Source organism: Squalius cephalus (genome assembly GCF_949319135.1).
Source record: "Squalius cephalus genome assembly, chromosome: 6".
In the NCBI taxonomy this organism is placed as follows: Eukaryota; Metazoa; Chordata; class Actinopteri; order Cypriniformes; family Leuciscidae; genus Squalius; species Squalius cephalus.
Window position 1 is genome coordinate 11,923,280 of NC_137127.1, and position 18,075 is coordinate 11,941,354.

Sequence of the window (18,075 nt, forward strand, 5' to 3'; positions counted from 1 at the left end):
AAACCATAGTAACATGGTCGCACCTCTGTTGTTTGAACCACATTGATTCAACAATATACTGTATATGATCTATTAAAGTCCACATGTTATTATAACAAGAATACTCTTAATGCACCCCTGTTTAATTCCCAGTCTCTATGAAGCCCCTCCTTCCGAAAAGTGCTCTGATTGGTCAGCTGGACTTTTTGTGTGTGTATGTGTGTGTGTGTGTGTGCGTGTGCGCCTTCCTGGAAGAAAACTCAAGACTACAATACAAAAATTTTACTCTATTTTTGATTAAATAAATGCAGCCTTGGTTAGCATAAGATTCAGTTTCTTTCAAAAACCTTAAAACATCTTTAATTATTCCAAACTTTTGACCGGTAGTGTGTAGTTTTATAGCAAGCAATATAAAATGATCATTTTGGAATCTTTTCAGAGAGCCTTTCTCTCCAAATATGTGTCTGTATGTGCTGCTATTGTATTTCGAGGCCAAGCGCTGTGTAATATTACAGTCTGAGGTCGCTCCTTACTTTATAGTAACAGTTACAGTGGATTCCCTGAGATTTCCTGGGGAGCAAAGACGTGATAGATGTGAATACCTCTGTCTGTTCTCTACACTAAAAACAGTTCTTTCAAAACAAGTAGTTTACACACTCACACACAGGCACTTAAACTGCAAGTCTCTCACGATTGGGGCATTTCATACCTGTAATAGATGTTTGCTACACACAGAGGGAATCGAGAAGGCAGACGAGTCACATTTGTACATGCAGGCATGAGGCCCGGCAGTAAATGGAGCTCATAATGGCCAGAACATGTTTGGAAGGGCATCTAATGAGAAAGCCCATTAGGTATTAATAGTATTTTAAAGGCCCGGGGAGAGGGATCAGGAGGGATAGGAAAGCTTTGCCTATTGGATACCAGACAGAAACTGAGGCACATTTTTGGGGGTTTATTTAAAATTATGAAATGGTATGAAGTGTAATTACAGTAAAAGTAAATATTAGATGTAGCTTTTGTCCATTCCGGATTAAATGTTTTTTGATTTGACCAGATTTATCTTAATACCACAAAAAACACTAAATGAAATTGCTCCTCCATTATCATTCTGAGATAAAACACCTTTTAAGGTTGATTCATCTAAATCCAGATTAATCAGACAGCAGAAGCTGTGTTTCTCTCAGATAGTCTTCACTGCCAGTGGTCCTCTTTAGTCTTCCATACTGCCTACATCCTTTGAAGCTGCATTAGCTTTCACCCAAGATACTGAAGGTTTTTTTTGCAGCTGGAACGGTGGGTCGAGGTCATAGGTTCGGCTCTTTCTTTCTCTGTAGAAGGGGAAAGAGAGGTTTCTGGATACATCCCCCTCTTTTACTTCCCACCAGACCCAAAGGATGCTGGGAAATGATTAAAGACAAGATTCAGATGAAAGTGATCACTGAAGGTAATAGACTGTAAACTCTCTGCACCGTGGGATGTCCTTTAGAACCGTTTTTTGGTTTTGCTTGCTTTTAATGGAATGTATTAAGGTTGAATGTATAGCAGGGTTGTAGCAAACAGGATGCAGAAATGCAATTTGAATTTGAATGCAGGGAAGTAAAATGAATTGAAATCCAAAGAAAACTGTTTTTTTTTTTTATATAAAAGCAAAGTTTTTCTAGACAAACTTTAATGCTGGCTTGATAAAGTTTATAGGTAAAGTCCTTGTTTGAAAGTGCACAAGAAACATTTCTTATTAGTGTTGCTGCTTAATTTTTTTGTGTGTAAAAAAATGTCAGGATTCTTTGATGAATAGAAAGTTCAAAAGAACAGCATTAATTTGAAATACAAATCTTTCGTAACATTATGTATTTACTGTCACTTTTGTATCTTACTGATCCCAAACGTAGCTTATACATATGGTAGTCCCTTATTTGCCCATTTGCATACAAACATGATCCTGGATTCAGGTTTTCAGACCTGATGTAATTTATTTAAAATTGAATTTTCAAACCCTCAGTTGCTTTCATGACCCAATCACAATGAAATATTTCTTTCACATTTACATTCTCTTGTGCCCCTTTCTCTTAACCTGGGCATTCCTCATTTTTCAGATGTGTGGCAAGGGTCTGAATTTATCATGGCGACCAGCTTTGAAACTAACAAAATCACAAACAAATGAAAGGAGGGATCGATCGCAAATGTCTCCCAGAATGATGAACTGGCACTTCTGTGAAAAATCAATGGCTTCTCTCTCCACAGTTCTGATGTTGTGCCTGTGACTGAGTGCAAGCTCTTGTTGGCCTTAATTCTCCCACCATCTTTTCTCAAATTATGAATTTTAACCATAATGTTTGTCTTTTTTATTCCATTTCTCTTTCAGTCTTAAATGCATGCCAATTTGATTTGTGCAGAAAGCCCCCAACACTGATAGCACATAGGATAAGCCATATAAGTGAATGCAGCTGGATGTATTTACAGTCGTATTGACTTTCGCCTGCCTTTATCTGTCTTGCTTTGTGTGGCACTTGCTCATTGGCTGCATGTCTTAGAACTCTATTGATCTGCTATATTTGTTGCATCTCTGTGGGCAAGCCTTTATTAACAGAATCCATAAAACAGACACATGGCATTCCCACAGTGTGCTCAGATCTCCAGAATCTTTTTTCATATCATTCATAATTCATGTGTAACCCTTTAACCTCAACCTCAGCGTAACGTGAATACATTATTGACTTTGCTTCTTCAACATACTGTAGATTAACATGCTTGCTACTTCTGGGTACAAATATAATTGCACATGAAATGAAAGACATGTTATGTTATGTTATGTTTTTTAATTTTTTTTTAGCTTGTCTGGTAAACCATCTTGATAGTACATCTTGACAGCATGTGCATTGAGTTTATCGGTGGAATATTTTTGTGAGACACAAAAGAAAGGGTCAATGTGGGTTGAAGCTGACAAATAAATGGTTCTGAGAAGATAACATTATGCACCTTTTTCTTTTGTATGGCACTTTAGTAAAGTTCAGTGTTCAGTAATAGCATTTTTCTTTCCTTCCTTCTAAAGGAAATCAGCCTATAGTCCCAATTTGACAGCAGACCTATCTCTGATTTTTGTATTTGTGTGTGCGCACACACGAGAGAATTGAAAGAGAGAGAGAGAGTGAGAGTCTGTAATGACGGTTAGCCTGTCAGTTATGTGAGATAGAGGGAAGTCTTTTGACAGCTTGAGAAAGTTCCTTCAGTTTCATCAGTGGTGGGAAAGCATGCTGTCACAGGGAAATCTACAGGCTGAAACAGGTATCCATCACAGAGAGAAAATTCTGAGCGACACATGTGAAAATGCTATTTCCATCTAAAACAATAGCACAATAGGACAAGAAAGGATTCTCTATTCATCTGTAATATTCCATCTTCCAAACATCCTTTCATTATGATGTTAGAGTTTGTAAAAAAGGAAACAACTATAATTATTAGAAATACCTGGCTTAGTCTGAAGTAGTATTGAGGAGTACCAATGCATTAGCGCTACTAGCTTAAATACATTTTTCAGTTTGGTGACAGCATCTCAGTTATTTTCTAAAAAGCTTTTCCAGTAACAAGCTACCTTATAAATTAAGTAGCAGTGAAGAGCAACCAAATGCTAAATTGTTATTTTTTGTTTTGTTCTTGTTTTTACTCTGACTTACTGTCACATTGTACTGTTAACTATATAGCTGTTCAGTGTGTAGACCTGAAACACAGAAGGGAATTTAGTAAGACTTTATAATACGTATACAGTAATAAAGTACTTACAAGTCATGGACAAGCTATTAGTTTATAGTTTATTCATTGTTTATATATTGTAGTTTCTACATTATTAATATATTAAAAGGTTATATATAATAGTGAGTTCTTCATTCATTGTCACTGTTATTAACACAATTATTAATAATTAGCTCGTAGTAAAGGAACTGTTAATTGGTTATTTGGAGTAAATAGTTCTCATTCTAGATTAGGTCACGGAAAATGGGAAAATGCCATTAATTAAGTGCTTTAAACCAACCTTTATTGGACATTAACTGCATTCATATTCATTGTTAAATAAAATGTTTACAAATATATTAAACCCACACACACACACACACACACTGTGGTTTAAGGGAACTCCATAGTCATAACTCACTATTTGTATTTAGCCTATTAATATAATAACGATGTAGATACTATATAACTTATAATAGATTATAAGTACTTAAAGTTATAGCGGAGGATTTTCTTTTTCCGGGTGGATCATTAAGACTATTGGTCCTCCTAAGTGTCAATCATTCTGGTGATATGTTTACGTAAGGCCGTCGTACGTGCTCGTGCACACGCACACACAACACAGGTTGGGCTTCCCAATGATGCCTCAGTCGCGAAGTTTCTACTTTACAGGTAAAGTTTGGCATGCTATTTGGAGAAATCCATTTAAAATCACTGCTAGTAAAAGTTAATGTAAGCTATGATTAGCTCGCGCATACGTTTAATAGGCGTTCCCTCTCGGGAGCAGGTAGAGTGTTGCGCATGTGCATTTTTTCAAAAAATGGAGAGGGCGGTTCTTTTCTAAAATTCGGGAAAATCCTCCCCTATACCTTTAATTACTGTATACTGTTTATCTCTGGTAACATTAAAGGGATAGTTCATCTAAAATTAAAACTGTCAATTTATTCACCCTCATCTCGTTCCAAACCTGTATGACATTCATTCTTATGTGGAACACAAAAGAAGACATTTGGAAGACGTTTTTTTTTATTTCTGTCCACCCAATGAATCACCCCATTGACTTTCATTTTATGGGGAAAAAAACAAAACAAATGAAACAACAAAAACAAAAAATATTTTCTTTTATATTCCGCAGAGGAAATAAAGTCTTGTGAGGGTGAGTACTGTATAAGATGACCGGATTTCATTTTTGGTTGACCTGTTTCTTTAGACAGCTTAATGTTGGTTGCTACTTTTGTTAGTTGCTTGTTGTGTTGCCAACTTCATTTTAGAGTAGTTGACTGTTGTTACACTTTTAGCGTGGTTGTTGTTTGCCACTGGTCTGTAGATGCAGACATCTCTCACATTGAATTACACTGGGCAAAATATCCACATGGATTTACAAATTCCCTGAAGCAAGGTCCAAAGCTAATTAAAGTCATGCAGTGTGAAAACAAATCAGGGGAAGATGGGTGTGTAAACAGAGGTCAGTGCTTCTTTATCAAACAAAGGCAGTTAATTGGGTCAGAACTGTTCTGCTAACAAGTCACAAAAGTTTTTTCTCATCTTGAACTCAGTGTGAGACTATACAGTGTAAGGAGAAGCATTTCTTTTATTACTGCAGAATGATCTAAAAATAGACTACACTGTACTTGAACCTGCTGTGGAAATATCCTGAAGCCAGTGACTATCAAGTACACCTTCTCTTTTAGGCATTTTAAGGCATCATGCAGTAGGTGGAACATAGACTAAGCAACTTTATGTTACTTCCTAAGGAATATTGTTGTAGCCAATTTTATAATAACCATCCTTCATGGAGAAGATAATCAGAATGCATTATAACATGTTCAGTGAAACAAATAATCTCAAAAGAAATGGATGAGTCAACAGAAAGGACATTACAAAAACATGCACTACCGTTCAAAAGTTTGGGGACGGTAAGATATTTTAATGTTTTTCTCTTAAGTCTTAAGTCTCTTAAGCGTATATAGGCTGCATTTATTTATTTAACTATATACTAAAAATAAAAATATTGTGAAATATTATTACAATGAAATAATAATGTTTCTATTTTATTAGATTATAAAATGTAATTTATTCCTGTGATGGCAAAGCAGAATTTTCAGCATCATTACTCCAGTCTTCAGTGTCACATGATCCTTTATAAATTATTCTAATATGCTGATTTGATCCTCAAGAAACATTTCTTATTATTATCAATGTTAAAAACTGCATAGTATTTTAGTGGAAACCATTATACTTTTTTTCAGGATTCTTCAATGAATAAAAGTTTAAAAGAACAGCATTTATTCTTTTACAATATTAAAAATGTCTTATTTTAAATCCATCCTTGCTGAATAAAAGTATTAATTTCTTAAAAAACAACAAAAAAACCCTCTTTACTGGCTATTGAATGGTAGTGTATTTAATTCTGAAAAGTTTCAATAAAACATAGTTCAGTGCAAATTAAAATGGATTATTCCTCGCAATATTTGTGTGTGCTCTAATTTCAAGTTGCTTAGAGTATTACACCATTAATGTAGCAAAATGCTAACATCAAACATTATTAAAATCACAAAGTTGAGTCTTCTGTGCAGAACCATTCCCAATTGCTCTCTTATGAGGTCTCATGATGGTTGTGTGATTAGACAGCTGCTCACTGTTTTGAAACAGAGCTCTTGTCGTCAAATCACAATATTCATTTCAGTGGTTAAAATGAATGGCATTTCTATCCACTAGCATTGAAATCAGATCATATTTCATTCATTTCTATAGTATTTCTGTGTCTTTTAATAATCGCTTAAAAAGCAATAGGCGGTTTCAGAACATAGTAAATGAGACATAAATTGTAGCTTAATAATCAGCACCATGGACAGCTCCCGTCATCCTCACCGACCATCTTATATTTATTGTCTTACATTATAGTAGGTTTTACTTATATAATAAATACTTACATAAGCTCACACAAAATATTAAAAGTGCATTAAAATATAAACATCCATAGAATCCACCAATTCTCTTATGAAAAAACATCGTTCAACATCTCTCTTTACATCGTTACCACATTCTCAAGTTAAGCTATTTATCCTAGCTAGTGGGAGGTTGCTGTAAGTTTACCTGAGCTCTCATTGTTTAAAATCACCACTCACTCCTCGCGCTCTTATTCACAGTTCGGCTCGTCTGCAGAGCCAACAGTAGCACTTAAACGAGGAACTCTGACCGTGCAGCTCAGGGTTATCTGTGCCTTTCAGCAATCAGCTCCGCGACCTTATTTCCCAGTGCTAGCACACATTTACTCTCGCCGTCACTATTGTATAGGCTTCCTCAATCTCTAGTATAGGCTGACATATGATGTTATTCTGCTAACATGTACGCATATTCCTTTTCAGATCAAACCCTGTTGTGTTAGGAATGTTTCTGTTCTGATTGGCATGGAGGAATACGGGGTTTCATATAGAGATCTGTTTTATAGAAATGCATATAGACATCAAAAGGCCATTAATGGATTGTTTTTCCCCCACAGAAACATGAGCTCAAGGAAAACATGATGCTGTCAAAACAGCATCGTAAATGACACTTGTGATGGATTTTAATAGATAAGATAAACCTTACTTTCCCTTTTAGGTCTAACAATTCTAACACAATGTACTAAGATGTTCTGTTCTTTGGCTACATGTATGTTTCCCCTTTGGCGAAAACTCTTGACTTTGGTTGTGTGAGTGCAAAAATAACAAATATGGGAAATGAAACTAGACAGATGTCTAAACTTGAAACCTTGTGATTATGAAGTAATCAAGAAAACAGAGTTTGTTTCTACCTAGTAACAAGAGGGTTTGCTTATGAAGAACCAATCAAATTGTGGGGAAATTATGTAATGTTTCATGTCATTTTTGCCATACCCCTTTTCTATAAAAACTGTTGTATTCGTGTTCGCTGGTGGGATTCTCTCTGAAATTTGTCTGAGATCCTCCGGCCGTGATTAATTCTTCTTCTTGGGAGAGATTCTCTGAGAACTGCTCGGGAAGATCTCCCAGCCGTGATTAAAGCATTTAGAGGACATTTGCTGCAGTCTGTCTGTGTATTATTGCTGTGCAGCAAGTTAGTTAGGGGAGCAAGTTAGAGTATAGGATTAACACCTAGCCGACATCGATGTGTAGATGTGCTAGGGTATAGGGTTAGACTCGACCGACGTCGACTGTAGACGCGCTAGAGAGTAAATATTACAGGAAACTAACGTCGACTGTAGACGTTCAGGGACGTCGATTGTAGACGAGACCCAGGTACGTAGTTAGGTTTAGGGAAAAATCTACCACACACTGAACCTCATAAGTGACTGATTAGGGACCGCATTAATAGAATTTCTCATGAGAGACTTGACTAGTAGTTCATTTCATTGGAGTTTGACCATATGTTTATTAGCAACATATATGCTGTTAAAAAAATGTTTGAGTGACATAGCTTCTCAAACAAGAAGAAAAACTTGAATTAGCTCCATAGGCAGCTCGCCAGTTCTGCGTCTGGTATTTTATGTATCCATTTGATGCACTGCCTTTTGCATAATATATAATAGTTTAGTACTAAGTATATTCAGATGAAATAGTAGGTTCTAAAACACAGCACTCATCAAAAACATAATTCAGGATTTAAAGAATGTCGGATAACAGATGCTCTAACAAATAACTACTAACAAGTGGCTATAACCCTGGACTCTGTCATGGATGTCCTGACTTGATCAATGACTGTCATCCTGATTACTGTGATTGTGTAACCTCATATATTTTCCCTATGAGACAGTGTTTTTCTATCTTTCCATATGATCCATAATCCATTATAAATCCATAATCCATTATAAAAATGTAATCCAACAATGTATTTGTCAATATAGATGCATAATCCACTGGAATCTTTGCATCACATTCCCGTCACTAGTAATACATGTGCATAATGATGGCCGGTCCACTTTCATCTTAGCACACGAAGCCCAACAGTGAAGTCACAGCTGCTCAGCTTATTAGCTCATTGAATTAGACCAATCATGAGCCAAATGGAGGAAAGGCCGGACAACCACGCAACGCTTATAAATCAGTCTTACACTCTAATGGAACACTGATGTTTCAGCTCTTATTATCCAGCTGATCCGGCCACAGCAAAAGGTTTTCACAGAAATTTTGGCTACAACGGAAGGAAACTGGAGATGATCTCCAAGGCAGGAAGCGCATTTAGTTCCAATTGAGGAATGCAGTCCCTACAAAAAGGGGCCAGCTTACTTTAAGGTGTTTTATCAGAAATGCCAGCTTTCCTTCCGGGGCGGTCGATGACCAACAGAGCAAGCGGTCATCGGAAAGGGTCGTAGTGTTTATCCTGACTCACTACATTCCTGGTGCTGGCTAAAGCAACCCCCCCCCCCCCCCTCCCCCTTTGTCTCACCACTGACTGAGAACACACCATTAACAGAGCCACAGCTTGACAAGAAAAATGAAGAGAGCTATTTTCTGTGGCCTCGAGTGCCAGGCTGAATAATGAGCAGACATTCTTTCTCTCTTCCCCCTCCATGGATTCACTCCTCCTTGTGAAGACCCAGTCAGAGAAGAGTGTTTCTGTCTCTTCCCCCCCCCCCCGTCTCGCTCTCTCTTCCTGTGCCCTCCCTGATCTGTGGCTTCTTTTCCTTGGAAACCAGGGCAGGAACAGACTGTGTGCGCACATTCAAGATCTCTTAGTGGTGAATGAGATAAATGTCTCGTGTTGTCTGGTTTATGGATTTGAAGATCAGATATTTTGCATCCAGAATGGCACAAACATTCATAATGAAATCAAAGTAGGTGTCTTACGAAATAAGAATCTTGTTCAGTGCGTTTTGATCAGGTTAGGGATGTGTGGGCCTGCCCATAGGAAAGAAACATCACAAATGGGATATCTTAAATATCTATGTAATTATTTCTCATAGACAGCAATGACATTAAATTTAGAACAGCTGGAGTTGAAGTCAGGTTCTGAGTAATCCTACTATACAAATTAATCTCAAATTGTGTTCAAATTAGCCATTACACTGAATCAAATTATTCCAGAACTAAGTTACCATCACAGGTAGTTTTGGTTTTGTGTCATGCTCATGTTTCATGTCCTGTAAGTCATGTGATCCTGTCATGTGCTCTCCTCAGCATGTGTTCTACTGTGTTGTTATGTTCTCATTGGGTTATTGTCTTGATTGTGCACAGGTGTCCCTTGTCTTGTCATTAGTAGTCTGTGTATTTAAGCCCTCATGTTTGCCATGTGTCTTTGTCAAGTATTGTTACCTGTAACCACTGTTTGGTGAGTTTTCTGCTTATGTTGAAGTCTAGAGTGCCGTGCCATGCCATGGGATTATTTGAATAAACTGTATTTGGGTTCTCCAAGCTTGCCTTCAGTGGACCTTTCATTACAATTATGTGCGCTATGCATGTTTTATAATTAGAATTACAATTTAGAATTCTATATTAAGGATTTTTTTACAATTTTATTAACATTTCTCGTATTTGTCATGACAACTGTGTTTGTCATAGTTATGGATATGGACGTAGTAATAATGTTGATATGATTGGTCTTGGCGCAATAGATCTGCTACGCTGCTGCTGCTGTTGGTTATTGCTGCTGCTGCAGAGCAAGTACGGGACTTACTACTGCCAATACACACACAACACGCTGCTGTGAGCAAATAAGACATGCTGCTGTGTACAATATAGTGTATATGAATTACTGAAGCAGATCTATACGGTTGGAGCGGGGAGGGAAGGTTTCTGAAAGTGCTAGCAAATGCTGACCAAGTATTTGAAGGTTGAGCAGTGAGCTCATTTACTACTGATACAGCAGGAACCAATCAGCTGTGCCCTATAGAGATCGATGTGATTGCAAGCGCTTTGAGTTAAAGACCTATCAGAATATCTGAATATCTTTTTCATACTGTACCTTATATCATTTTTGTAATCTCTAAATTAACTTTTAAAATGATAGATTTTACATTTATTTTTTAGTATTTTATTTTCATTGATTTTTAAATGGTAAAATTTTACCATCAGCCATTTCAGTTATTAGCCATAACGACAATTTTTTGACTTTTTAGATCAGAATTTTCATATCAGTGAATCCTTATTCTGTGTCTGTAATACATGTCAACAATTGAATCATTCTCCTAAGGAATATGAAGAGAAGCATCTGAGACATAGTTGATGATTTAAATTAAAGGAAAAATTTTCTTCAAGTGAATGAGCAATATTTTTTCCTTTCGGTTGTATTGATGGAGTCTAGTGAGTATATAAGCACCACAAAGGTTACAACACACAAGTTCACGCATACAAACACGAAGAAGAGGGCATTAGTCAGATCCTATATTCTCGAAGTGGCTGTGTTCTCTTCAGACACCTTCCCCAACCCTTGAGTGCTAATAAAATGACGAGAGGACCCGTCTGCTGTGCAGGCAGCGTGAATTCACAGCCAGAGAGCAACGGATGAATCGCCATGGGTGTTTTTTTCTTCACTGTGTTCATTTTAGACCGCATGTACAGATGTCTGAGTGTGTTCAAATGTGAATTTGCTTTAGCGTCTGTGAATCGTGAATGCAGCTGTTCATCTCTTTCTCCTGTGTAAACATGTTGTTTGTGTTAATATTTGTCTCCGAATGAGTTGGGATACGAGCGTGCTCGCATGAGGAAAAGGCAACTGCAGCAGTAATAGTTCAGCTGACTGTTGGCTTGGGCATTGGGTTTGTGATGTATGGTTATGGCCATTCATTGAGAGCCAATTAGGACTCTTCTGTATGTGAGAACTATGGAATCCCATAATGCACTATTCTCTAGAGCACCCACGGTGGCTGCCTCCTCCAAAGAAAAAAATAACAGGAAATAGAATTCTCAAACAGAAGATTCATGTTTACTCACTCATCACACTCACACAAGCTGCAGAAAATGAGCAATGTTCTTCTCTTCTGTCTGTTTCACATAGATAACAAGCCATTTTCTATGGATCCATTGATCGTCGTCTTCTCAAACCACACAGCTCGTTCCTGCAAGCACATCTGAGTCCTGCAAGCAGGTAATGTTTCATTTTTATTTTAGTTTTCATTCTTTTGGAGTCCAAAACTTGTTGAAACCACTTTTAATTGCACCACAACCTTCCTGCTTTAATCTGCCATTGTGATTTACAAAAGCAGGGTGAGAAGAGACCAGAGGATCTGCTGTAATGCAAAACCAAGCACAGGCTTTTATCCTTTCAAATGCAGGCAACAATTGTAATACTGTCTGACCTATTTTCTAATGCTGATTAGTGTGGTATTTGAGCTGACATTAAACATGGTGCTGTAATTATGCTAAAAGGTAACACAGAGGTAAATGCAGGAAAATGGGTTTCTTTGTTCTGATAGACTTTATAAACTCTACCTTTGGGTTAGCTTTCCTGTAGCTCAAACAGTAGAGCGTTGGCGCTAGCAATATCAAGGTCATGGGTTCGATTCAGAGGGAAAGCAAGAACTGATAAGAATGTAAATGTGTACCTTGAAATGCAATGTAAGTTGCTTTGGTTAAAAGCATCTGCCAAATGCATAAATGTAAATGTAAGTGGTGGACTCTACAGATAAGATTTGAGGTAAAGTAAGAAAGCTCCATCTATAGAAGCCATTAACTTTTCCATAAAAGCAGTTTTGTAAGATCTTGTCTAACAGCATTATTACAAAACTTTGCATCAAGTTCAACAGTGCAGCAAATGGCTCAATACCTGGAGCAATTCATTAGCAGTAAATGTGCAGTTATAGCCTGCGTTTTTAAAAGAAGTTGCTGAAATAATCTTGTGTAATCTATGCACCCAAATAAGAAATATTACCTTTATATTACAATTAAAAAATATTACATAATTCCACTGTACTTTTAGCGAACAAATGCAGATTTCAAAACATTAATTTATGCATATAGAAGGTTGCAAATGAGAGAATGCTGTGGTGGGCTAATGAATGATCGGCACTTGAAACTGAAGAACGATGGTACAGATGTTCAGCTGGCAGAGGCAAACACCGATGTGAGTGAACATTAAAGATTCATTCAAACAGCTGTTCCTTATCCAGGACAGCACGATCCACTACCATGTGCTCTGATTCTGAAGCTGAAGAGTATGTGAAGCAAGGGTGAAAATTTTTACTAAAGCTCAGGGTATTACACAAGCAGCGGATCTGTCTGTGCACTGTCTCCAGTGATTGAAGGGTTTACCTCATACTGAAAACATAAAATCCATGGACTAAAAGTTGAAAACTATGACAGCAGCATTTCGCGATTTTGTGCTTGAATTTGACACAGAGAAAAAGTTCAGGCTCAAAAAATAAAGTTGGAGTGTACTGAGAATGAACAGACAGCCCATATTAATGTCTATTTGTATCTCTACAGTTTTTTTACTCTCTCCTCTTTAGAGTTTGATTATTTAGCCAGATATCTGCTGTGAAGTTCAATAAAACACAGCTCCTTAATTATCATTTTATAATGCTGACAACTTCAAAATGACTCTTATGACTAACACTCTGATGTCTCTTGTTGGAAATGCTCAAGTTTTTCAAAAGGTGCTGTTTTTTAGTCATTTAACTGAACAGTATTACTTGCCTTTGGTAAGTGGTCTTGGCCTTATTTAGGTGAGTAAAGGACGTTTGGTCCCACTTGACATTAGGTGGATTTAAAATCAATCATTTTAAACAAAGCACTTATGTACATACATGTTTTTTTTTTACATTGTACATATATTATTATAATTACCTGCATGTAATTACATTTGTACTTAATATCTGTAATTACATCTATAATTGCACTGTGCCTTGCCTTATCTTTTAACTCACACTTGAACCTAACTGTACCACTAAACCTGTCCCTAACCTTTCCCGTATCCCAACTCAATAGCACCATAAGTGTTTTGCAAAACAACATAAACACAATAAGTACATTGTACTTATTTTTTGATGTAAAGACATCTAATATAAAGTGTTGCTGGACATTTTACTTGCTTGTAACCACAAGTTCATTGTCAGTGGGAGAAAGGCAGCAGAACAGAGGCGGCACTGAAAGCTTGCCAAACTAGCAAGCATAGAGATAGAAAGATAGAAAAATTATATTCAGATGTGATTTTATTCATAACAAATAAAACACAATTTAGCTTTTATGTGGTCAAAGAAGATATTTTGAAGATATCTTCATCTGTCATCCAGTGTTGTTTTGAACCACTTACCTGTAAATGGACAAAAACAGTTCCTCAAAATATTTTTTGTGTTCCACCGAAGAAAGAAAGTCATACAGGTTTGTAATGACATGAAGGTGAGTAAATTATGACAGAATTTCCCTTTAATAGCATGAATGGATCTGTAATCTGTTGTGAAAACAATTTTTTTACGTAAAACATTCTAGCTGGAAATGTTCACAAAAATATTGACAGAAATGCTTCTATATGAGCTTTTTTCAACCATGCATTATCAGCTATACTATTTTCATTTTCTTTAGAGTGGTGAAAATACAAACTAACTTTAAAGCATTAGTTAACAGTCGACAGTGAAGTTTGCTCCTCTATGATTTTATTCATAAAAAAATCAGACAGCATTTAGCTGTTATGTGGTTACTTCCTTTCAGAGTAGTCTGTCGCTCTCTATTCCCTTTATAGTTCAAGGCATTCGCTATGATGAACTGAGTAATTTCAGACAAATGTATTAATTTGGTTAGGTTTATTAGCTATCACTCACATCCAACACAGAATACATTATTTACAGTAATAGTCTCATTCAGATCAGCATGTTTTCACTTGTTAGCAGTTAGCAAAATCAATTAGTGTAAGGAAAATGCTTGCACACAAGAGAGGTGAAAAGATCGCTAGCAGAGATAGAATCATGTCATTTGAAACATGTGTTTTTTCTTTACACTTAGCACAGTGGACTGGTTTGCATAGAACGGAAGCTCCAAATTCTCAAAATAAATGTTATTCATAGAGTGTTGTTATTCACAGAAAATCTTGCTTTTCTGCCCTTGACAACAAGAGGGTGAGTAAATGATGACATTTAAATTTTTGGGGTGATCTATCCCTTTAATGGGCTTGCAGAGTTCACCCTCGCAAAATTACAAAATGACAAATTGAGCATCATCTAAAACAATATGCCCCTTTTTGCCGACATAAAACTCACTGATGGCTTTTCTCAGACTTTACCGGATATGATAATTTCCGGGATGAAATATTTTGTCCTTTGTCCCTAGACCTTGGTGAAAGGAAAAGGCTGTTATCTGTCAGCAACACAAAACACGTACCTCCCTTGCAGAATCTCAGCCACGCAAAATAATCAGCCAAACAGGAGAGCTACTCCCGCTGGAAATCACGGTAATAAGCCCACCATCCCCTTTCGAAATAACAGCTGGTTATGTTTTTCTAATGGAGAAGCACCATCACAAGCCGTCGCTTCTCGTTCATCAGCAGCTGTTAGCTGTGACTGGAGGTGCGAAGAGAAATCGGCATAATAATATTTGTGTGCTGTGTGCAGAACCAGATCTTCCAGTGATGAGAGCTGTATAGAGTTAAGGCCATGACCCTGCAGAAATGGTGCTCCTGTCTCGTCACCCTCACACCTGGATTTCGAGACGGGGGCAAGGGGTCCAGGTCGGCTTAATAGTGACAACTCTCACGCTGATGATTCTGGGGTGATACATGTGATACGCACCATCTGCCGAGGGGTCAGTCTGCCCTGACAGGGCCTGTTTGAAACATGAACGTGTGTCTGCATGTGTCAGACCGAGCACTTGCATCCCTCAGGCTAATTTGGAAATGATGGAAGAGAATCAGACGTATTTTCTCCTGCCATTTCTGCTCTATGCAGCTCGGGCAATAAAATACGTTGTTGTTTTTGTCTTCAGGAGAGACAATTTTCCTACACTACATGAAAGAATTTTCATTTTTGGGTAAAATATCTACATTTCCCTCATGTAGTACCAAACATGTATGAGTTTCTTTCTTCTGTGGATCACAAAAGATGATATTTGAAGAATGTCTTTGTTTTTGTCCTTTCAGTGTTGTTTTGGACCCCATTGACTTTCATTGTAGTGACAAAAACATTCTTCAAAATATCTTCTTTTGTGTTCCTCAGAAGAAAGAAAGTCATTTGGAATGACAAGAAGGTGAATAAATTATGAAAGAATTTTCCTTTTAAATCACGAATGTCAGTATTTAATGCTACTTTTTTCTCAAAATTATTGACAGAATTGCTTCTTTACGAGCTTTTCGTTTATAGTACTTTATAGCAGCTACATACCAATCCCATATTCTTCAGTGTTTTGAAAGAATAAGCCAACTTGAAAGTACTAGCGAAAAGTCGACAATGAAGTTTGCTTTCCTCTTTGGGTGATTTGGTAAGTTGCAGGGTGTCTGTCTTCACAATTAAAACTTGGACAAAAGTTAATAAGCAGATTTGTTTTATTGTTTAATCAATGAGGTGTTCATGCTGAAGTCAAGCCTGAGCATCTCCACTCTCATAAATTATTAAATTGTTTAGCACTTCGCAAGGTTTAATGGATTGAAACACGAGGATCCAAGCGATGATCTTTCAGCTCGCATGCAACCGCGCAGGTCAGCGCTAAAACAACCTCCATCCCACTGGAGGCCAGTTTTAGAGCAAACACTCTACATTTTAACAAGAGCTTTGTCTGACCTCGTCCCCCCTGTTGTTTTGCAGCTAGTTTGACTCAGCTCTGCTGATGTCATGGAGTTTTCCTCTAACAAACGAGGCACGGAGAAGACAGGAGGAGACAGCGGAGAAATAAGAAACAAAGAAATCCCACGTGGCATCATTTCACTTTTCAAACCAATGAGCCTTGCTCGCTGCCCTCTGCTTGGAAAGAGTCACAGAAAGTGCAAGATTAATGCAGATCATGTGTCATCACCTGGCAGCTGATCAAAAGATCTCATTGGCAGACAGCATTCGAAAATCCACTGGAGCTTCTTTTTTCTCACTTGGAGCTGTAGAGGCAGTTTCTCAGACACTCGTGCTCTGGGTATTGGCTTTAGGCATGTAGGGAGAAAGGCGTGAAATGGCACTAGCATTCCTTGGAAAATTAAAAGCAAAAAGAGAGTGATGTTGAGACACACTTGTGTTTTGAGACATCAGGGAATACGATTTGTGGCATGCCGGATGTAGATCCCAGAGCAGGGGATTTGGGCAGAATGTGAGTGGGGTACAAGGGGAGAAGAAGGGGATTCTTTTGAAATTGTATTCTTCAGAAGAGCGAGATAGACTCTTGTTCTTTGTTGCGAGAGTTGTACCCCAAGGCTTTTTGGTGTGCTGATGGGGAGGAAGCAGGTCCCTGTGTTGTTGTTGTGCTGCTGTGCTTTCACTCCTTTTTTTGTTGTTTTTTTTGTCTTGTTATGCATTTATATTCAATTTTCTTCTCTTTTTCTTCACCTTTGTGATGAAAATTGCCTAAGCATTTTCCAGGTCACAATTAAAAGTGCATTTCACAGTTCAGTGAATCTTTTAAAAACCAGGTATTTAACATAATTGCCAATTCAGAGATCAGCGCTGGCATTCATCAATGTTTGATTTTAAGAATATATGCTATGGCACATTCTCAAATGCACTAGCATTATGTGTACAACTGTTACAGTAAACTGTTTCTGTTTGCATAAGGCAAGAAATTCCCAGTGCACGTGCATATTTTTGAATAGAATATGAGATGAAATCCTATAGGAATAGTTCCCCTAGAAATAATAATTCTGTCATCATGTTATTCCAAACCAGAATGGAACACACACAAAAAAAAAAGAGGGGAAAAAAAAGAGATATGAATAAAAACACCACAAAAGTGGTCCATACAACTCTATGACAGTTTTGTTTGAGGAAATGTATGAAAGTTAAGCAATTATTCACTGAAAATCACCTTTGCTGTGATTCAGAATTCAAATTTGGCATAGGTTTAAAAACGTGACATTTACTAATGAAAACCCCCAAAATTTAATTGACGTCCAACCTGCTCACAGGCTAGCCTGGTTAAAACCAGACCATTCTCAGTAGTAACTGAATTATGGTCTGGCAAAGCTTCTTTAATAACTCATTTCCAATGGGGCGTCACCAACATACGTCGCTCAAATGCCTCTGGGCGCAATTGGATAGACCTAAAACTCCTAAAACCAATCAGAGCGATCGGCATCGTGTAAAGCCATATGCTGCGTCCCAATTCGCCTAAGTTACACTACGCCATAAAAGTATGTACTCTTTTTGTGAAGAAAATGTATTTACTTTTGAATGTGTAGCAAAAAAGTAGGCAAGCTTTGGGACATACTACTTCGTCATCTTTATCGGACGGATCTGTCGCGTGCATCCTGTCACGTAATCTGCCCTGTCAATCATCTTGTCACAGTTAA

At 37.4% G+C, this 18,075-nt stretch overlaps 1 protein-coding gene across 3 annotated transcripts in view; it reads left to right on the forward strand.

The window, feature by feature from the left end:
- Positions 1-18,075, forward strand: part of mgat4c (mgat4 family member C) — a 104,920-nt gene that overhangs the window by 36,374 nt on the left and 50,471 nt on the right. For all 3 annotated transcript variants that reach the window (XM_079873533.1, XM_079873534.1, XM_079873532.1), the window contains one exon: positions 11,662-11,751. The gene's annotated coding sequence lies outside the window, so the exon portion shown is untranslated. The remainder of the gene's footprint in view (positions 1-11,661; positions 11,752-18,075) is intronic.